Source organism: Octopus bimaculoides, chromosome 2, assembly GCF_046866305.1.
Source record: "Octopus bimaculoides isolate indiv1 chromosome 2, ASM4686630v1, whole genome shotgun sequence".
NCBI classification, from domain to species: domain Eukaryota; kingdom Metazoa; phylum Mollusca; class Cephalopoda; order Octopoda; family Octopodidae; genus Octopus; species Octopus bimaculoides.
The window spans coordinates 188356229-188364263 of NC_142929.1; positions in this window are offsets into that span (position 1 = coordinate 188356229).

Consider the following 8035-nt stretch of genomic DNA (forward strand, 5'->3'; position numbering starts at 1 on the left):
GATTATTATTATTATTGAGTGAGTGAGAGAGAAGTGCATGCCATCAGTGACACTGGGGTACAAATGTACGAAGTCCAATATACCCATCATGACTACCCGTCTGATAAGGGTACACTAGGCACATGCATCACAACCATATGTGCATGACATGGTGACCTTATATCAAGATAAACAGCGCATGACCTTGCAGGTGGGGCCCAGTTAGAATTTTCTTCCGGTCGAGTAACCCATCCTGCTCAAAAGGTTCCCGAATAAGGGTTGTTTAAAGATGTTGAACAAAACACCAATGTTTCCAGAGGTGAATTATTCAAACCTCAAAGAATTCCTCTCAACACGTGGCTATGATGCTCCCCCACTACTTCTGCTTGTGATCAAAGATGCACATATCATCAGCTACCAAGGGACATCTTCAACTGGTTATGGTCAAGCAACCGATAAGCAAATCTATGGTATTGAGCAGAATATTTGCTGTAGCCCATCTTTTACAGCATTTCCTTCCTTAATGTTCTGATTTCCAAATTCTGCTGAAGCTGACCTTGTTTTTATCTTTTCAGTGTCTTTATCACAAACTCTACATCATCGTCACTAACATACGATGGTAGACAGAGTAGAGTAGCAAAATGCACTGCTGACTGCTGCTGACTGCTTGCCTCATCATGTTTATTTTTATAGTATTAAGACACACACATGTTAACTGGGTTACATTCTTTATTGTTTTATCAGATTGAGTTGCGCTGGTTGGACTAGGTGAGTTTTAATATATACACAGAGGAAGGCTGTGAGCTGGCAGAATTGTAAGCATACTGGGCAAAAAATACTTGGCATCGTTTCATCTGTCCTTACATTCTGACTTCAAATTCCACGAGATCAACTTTGCCTTTCATCCTTTCAGCGGGGAAAGTGGGGTGAATAAAACAAATACCATTTGAGCACTGACGTTGATGTAATCAACTTTACTCCTCCCCCGAAACTGCCGGCCTTGTGCAAAAATTGGAAACCATCTATATTATCATCAGAGTTATTTATTGCTAATGTGAAAAAGGACATTATTTATCCATAAAATTTGAACAAAATTTCTTCAGTAAACTATTGGAATCATAATACAGTTTTATATTTAAAAGATGAGGAATTATGGACATTATTTACATTATTTACATTTGACAGATATTTGTCCTCATCTTGTTTGTTGTTAACACAACGTTTCGGCTGATATACCCTCCAACCTTCATCAGGTGTCAAGATTCCAGGTAGTGATCTGAATAATAATAATAATAACATTGAAAAATTCCTTAGGAATGAGAACCCAGGTTCGAAATTTCCCCCAAGACACCTGATGAAGGCTGGAGGGTATATCAGCCAAAACATTGTGTTAACAACAAACAAGATGAGAACAAATATCTGTCAAATGTAAATAATGTAAATAGCTCATCATATATGTGTGTGTGTGTGTGTGTTTGTCCCACCCAACATCACTTGACAACCGATGTTGGTGTGTTTACATCCCCATAACTTAGCAATTCAACAAAAGAGACCGATAGAATAAGTACTAGGCTTACAAAGAATAAAACCTGGGGCTGATTTGCTCGACTAAAGGCGGTACTCCAGCATGGCCGCAGTCAAATGACTGAAACAAGTAAAAGAGTAAAAAAAGAGTATAGCACATTCTCTCATAATACTGAATGGAAAAAAATAATTTAAAGAAACATGGTGTGACAAACAAGCCACCAGCACCACTATGTATAACAAACAAATTCAAAGAGAACAAATCCCGAGTTGACATCTGCTCTTCTCTCCATTCTTGTGAAGACTTGGTATTTACTCTATCGAATACTTCTGATGAACTGCTAAGTGATGGGGGTATAAACAAATCAACACTGGTTGCCAAGCAGTGGGGAAGGGGACAAAGATACACACACACACACACACATCATTTAATGTACACATTATCAAGAGACAAGCTCCTAATAGTTTCTTGCTGCAAAGACACGTGTCTAAGCAGGTTTTTATAACATACTTTACATCTCCAAGCAATCTTCGGGCTTTAAAAACATTATCTGTTTCTTAACAGAATAGTAAACACTATCTATCTATCTATCTATATATATATATATATATATATATATATATATATATATATATATCATCCTCCTCCTTGACTCTCTTGTCGCTGACACGTGACAAAAAGGAATCTCTCTTTCTGTCTACTTCCTTCCTAAAGAAAAGACTTGCTTTTTCCTGTCTCCTCATGGCTCGTCTACTTAGCGTTCATAATAATTTTTCTATCATCTTGGCTCAACAGCCCTCACCATTTGTTTTTGCTGTCTTGTTCTCACTGTCCTATTCTTGTTAACACATTCACCCTCTGCAAAAAATCCCAAATTTTATTTAATTTGCTTTGCGGGAAGGATTGTTTCAATGAAGTCGTGTATTGTCCTTACCTTCGAAACGCAGAGTAGATGAAACAGGGACAACTGACGAAGGGGTGTATTCTTTATGTTGCATGTCTCGGTTCTCTGTCTGTTTTTTCTTTCGTTGTTCGAAAAAAAGTTCGTTTTCTATGTTTTCGTTTCTCATTGTGTTTAACGTTTTTTGATGTCCTGTACCCATATTATGAATGTATATATACATATATATGTAGGTATGTACATATATGTATGTATATATGCATATATTTACATATTATTTATATTATTATTATATATATATATATATATATATATATATATATATATATACACACATATAACAGGCTTCCACACAGTTTCCTGTGTATCACATCCACTCACAAAGCGTAGGTTGGCCCAGTGCCATAGTCAAAGACACCAAGGCACCATTCAGTGGGATTGAACTCAGACCAACTATACAACCATGCCTGTGTCCTACACTAATTTTTCATTGAGTTTTAGTCAAGAACAGAACAAAGGAAATGGTGAAATTGAAACCAGTTACAACCGATCTTTACTAACAGAGCAAAAGATTCCACTGGTTATTATTATTATTATTATTAGGGGCAAATGTGGATGTGTGGTAAGAAGTTTATTTTCCAACCACATGGTTCTGGGTTCAGTCCCACTGCGTGCCACCTTGGGCAAGTGTTTTCTATTATAGCTTTGGGCTGACCAAAGCTTTGTGAGAAGATTTGGTGGACGAAAGCGAAAGTAGCCTGTTGTATGCATGTGTGTCTGTGTCCTACAACCACTTGAGAATCAGTGTTGGTGTGTTTATATCTCTATGATTTAGCAGTTCAGCAAAATAGACTGATAGAATAAGGAAGGGGGTGCTCCAGCATGACTGCAGTTTAATGATTGAAGACAAAAGAGTGACAAAAGAAAGACATTATGTCTACATGACTCTCACATACACATGTAATGATACTTTCTGGTAAACTTTGCAGAAGACAAAGAGGAAATTTATTACAAGCCATATTTATTTTAACGACAGAAGAATAACAAAAATTTCTTTTTTAGGATTTGGTTGAGGATTATGAGATATTACATGAAAATATCCAGAGGCTTTGTGGCTTTGAAATGGATTAATGATAGATTAATCTCCAATCCAGAATGGCAGGTGAGAAAGAAATGTAATTTTGTTACTCAAGTGAACAAACATGGAAACAATAGACAATAAAACAACATAATGTTTGTATATGAATAAATCAACTCTGAAACAGACAAACTTTGAACCCCTGAATATTGAGATGACTGTAACCTAACATCCTAACTACCAACAAAACATAAACAATAACATAATATTGTCTTAAAGGTAAGTTGGCAGAATCGTTAGCACGCCAGGTGAAATGCTTAGTGGTATTTTGACTGCCACTGCGTTCTGAGTTCAAATTCCGCCGCAGTCGACTTTGCCTTTCATCCTTTCGAGGTCGATAAATTAAGTACCAGTTACGTACTGGAGTCGATATAATCGACTTAATCTGTTTGTTTGTCCTTGTGTGTAGCCCCTTGTGGGCAGTAAAGAAATAGGTATTTTGACTGCCGTTACATTCTGAGTTCAGATCAAATTCTGCTGAGGTCGACTTTACTTTTCATCCTTTCGGGGTCGATTAAATAAGTACCAGTTACGCACTGGGGTCCATGTAATTGACTTAATCCCTTTGTCTATCCTTGTTTGTCCCCTCTATGTTTAGCCCCCTTGTGGACAATAAAGAAATAAATAACATAATATTGTTTTAAAGAGAAAGCATAAGAGGAGAGACAACAGCAACGGAAGGCCAGGCAGCAGCCATCTACAACTGATTCCCACATTTAAAGGTGGCCAATGAAATGTGAAGATTGGCCTTGTTAGCCACATTTGCTACCACTAGTGGTCCAAATACTCTCCCAGAGAAATCAGTCCTCAGATTTGAGGGACAAGCTGACAACTATGATATGCAATGTGTCCATTTTTAGGGGGTGTTTTAAGGTAGCAGGGTGTCATTCAGGAGTTATTTACTGCTATTTCTAGTAGGTCAAGTGACCAACTAAAAGTAGAACAGAGACTCTCTTGTTGGCTTCTGGCATTGCTAGGGAAACGGTGGGAAACCACAAAGCTTGAGCTAGTCTTTCTAGCTTACCCAAAAACCCAGTTATCACAAAACTTCAATTCCTAACTTCCATTGCCTTACTGGCACTTGTGCCAGTGGCATGTGAACAAAATATTGCACTGACTCCTGTGCAGGTGGCACGTAAAATACACCATTTGAGTGTGGCCGTTGCCAGTATCACCGGACTGGCCCTCGTGCCGTGGCACGTAAAAGCACCCGTTACACTCTCAGAGTGGTTCGTGTTAGGAAGGGCATCCTTCCTAACATCCAAATCAAATTGGAGTCTGGTGTAGTCATCCGCTTCGCCAGTCCCCAGTCAAATCGTCCAACCCATGCCAGCATGGAATGCAGACGTTAAATAATGATGATGATGAGGATGACTACCCCCTGCTGTCAGGGGGCTGAATGACTTGCTGATTCAAACCAAGTGGTTTCTATCAGCTGCGTCTTTTAAACATCTGCCAGCATTACAAGAACATTTTGTTGATGGGTCGTTAGCTAATTCAGACCACTGACCTCAATCAACCCTTCTTTTAACCCTTTAGCATTCAGATTACTCCGTCAAATGCAATACTTATTTATTCACATCATCATCATCATCGTTTAACATCCGCTTTCCATGCTGGCATGGGTTGGCCGATTCAACTGGAGTCTGGGAAGCCAGGAGGCTGCACCAGGCTCCAATCTGATCTGGCAGAGTTTCTACAGCTGGATGCCCTTCTTAACACCAACCACTCCGAGAGTGTAGTGGGTGCTTTTACATGCCACGGGCACAGGGGCCAGAGGGGGCTGGCATCGACCATGTTTGGATGGAGCTTTTACATACCACTGGCACGGGAGCCAGTCAAGGTGGTGCTGGCATCACCCACATTCGGATGGCGCTTTTTACATGCCACCGGCATAGGAGCCAGTCAGGAATCATGCATTATCACACACTCTTAAAACTTCAAAGAATGACATTCAAGGGTTCTGGTAAGAGACCAGATCTGTCAGGTAGAATATTTAGGCCAGACATGACTAGTTTAAATGCTAAAGGGTTAAACTTCCACAAGCATTAGCCAGACACTATGCTCTGACAAAAAGAATTGAAGTTCAAAATTGCAGCTTCACTGCAATCAAAGCCTGCAATCTCTCCAGGTTGTACAACCACAATCATTCTGAAAAATTTAATCAGAAATTCGGTTGTTGCTTGTTGCGTTTACTATGGCAGTGGCTGTTATTATATTGTCATTAACAGAAATTACATGCAATTAGGTAATTAACCTAGTGGGACATTTGCCAAATAGATCAACTGTTACAGTTTCTCCATTCCTGTCTTTGCTCTGTTATATGTTTTTTTTGCGATCTTTTAATTTTCATCACGAGATTCTTTATAATCTAGATTTTTCCATGTCAGAACAAGAAGAGAACAAATGCAAAATGAACTCATATACTTATATTTGTTTTGCAGGGTCTTTTGTTGTTGTTGTTTTTTTCACCAGTCCTCAATCAAATCGTCCAACCCATGCTAGCATGGAAAGCGGACGTTAAACGATGATGATGATTTTACTAAATTCTTTGTTATTTTCAAAGTTAGTTGAAACAAAGGAAGTTTATTTCAATGGAGATATGGTACCAAAAGGGTTTGTTTCGTAGTTAAGTATTCAAAAAATATTAAATAGAAGTTAAAACAGACAGAAAAATAAGAATTCATTGAAAGAGACCCTGTTTTTTTATTGTTTCTTTTTGAGGTTTATTTTTGATAAATCATAATTAATTGATTTAAATTTATAAGGAAAACTATTAAATAATATAATACCAGAAATTAGATTTAAATACAGAAGATGAAAAAAATATATATATATAAAGAATAAATAAATAAATAAATAAGAAAACAAAAAAAAATCAATAACACAAAATGATATTTAAGACAAAGTTATGACAATACAACATTAAATTACTGTGTGAACAAAATATTGGAAGTTAATCAAACCTAGAAACAATTATAACTGTGCATACACACACACACACACACACACACACACACAAACACACACATACAACATGCCTCTTTCAGTTTCCATCTGTCGAATCCACTCACAAAGCTTTGATTGGCCTTGGGCTATAGTAGAAGACACTTGTCCAAGATGCTGCATAGTGGGATTGAACCCAAGACCACATGGGTGGGAAGCCAGCTTCTTAACCATACACCCATGCCTTCACTTTATATATTATATATATATATATATATATATATATATATATATATATATATATATATATATATATATATATATATATATATATATATATATATATATATATATATATATATATATATATATATATATATATATATATATATATATATATATATATGTTTTAGATATTAAGCCAAAACAATGTAATTTATATGCATTGTTTTGGCTAAAAAAATATTCTAAACATTTATATCAAATGATGCTTCATGAAAAATGTATGTGTGTGTGTGTGTGTGTATTCTGTAAATTTTGTAGTTTTCTTTTGTTATTTATGTAATGTTTGTTGACAAATAACTTGGACAGTGGAAAAAATTCCCTCAAAAACCAACCCCTTTATTCTCATTGTAACATAAAACATGAGAGAATATAACAGTTCTGGAGCTCCCAGTCTCACATAAACAACAATAATAACAATGATAATAATAATAATAATAATAATAATAATAATAATAATAATAATACTGTATCGAGGTTAGTTAACCTCCATGTTGTATCAGCAGAGAAGAGGCAGTGGTGGTGGTGGTGGTGGGGCAGGCACACGGGAGTCTTGTCCAAATTTGGAAAGAGGATTCGGGATTGGGAGAAATTTAAGCAAGCATTTCAATAACCAAACATGGACTTGTGTAGGAAAAACATGAATTTTTTATTTTGTTGTGTGTTGGGAGGGCTATTATGCCAATAATAAACACATGTACTGGTTCTATTTCACTTCCTTTATTATTATTCATGGTATCGATCAGACTATCAGATATTGTTATACACCACTGGATCAAGTTAATCCGATTAATTATAATTATCACAAAGTGATTATTATAATCATAATATTCATGAAATTATTATTATCATCATTATGTTGATATGTTACAATGTTTATAAGAAATCAAACAAGCAGAAAAATGTTCTGCTATTGCTGTTGTTGTTCTTGTGGTCACACTCTTTTGTATATTTGACACAATGTCACAGTCATATGTCTCTCCACAATTTTGAAAGAACATGCCCACCACTTCCAAAGGACGTGATCGAAATGGTTCATATTGGAGAAACATGGTCATTATACGAACGGAACAAAGCATTTTTATGTGGGTGAAATGAAAAGCTTTTGTAAGCTTTGTAACACTGCTTCGTTAATTAACATTTCTTTGCACCAATTTGTCCGAGATAGCCTGAGGTCCTAGAATACAGAATTGACCCCTTTAATGTGATTATTTGTCTTTCATCTTTTACTTGTTTCAATCATTGGACTGATCATTCTTGAGGA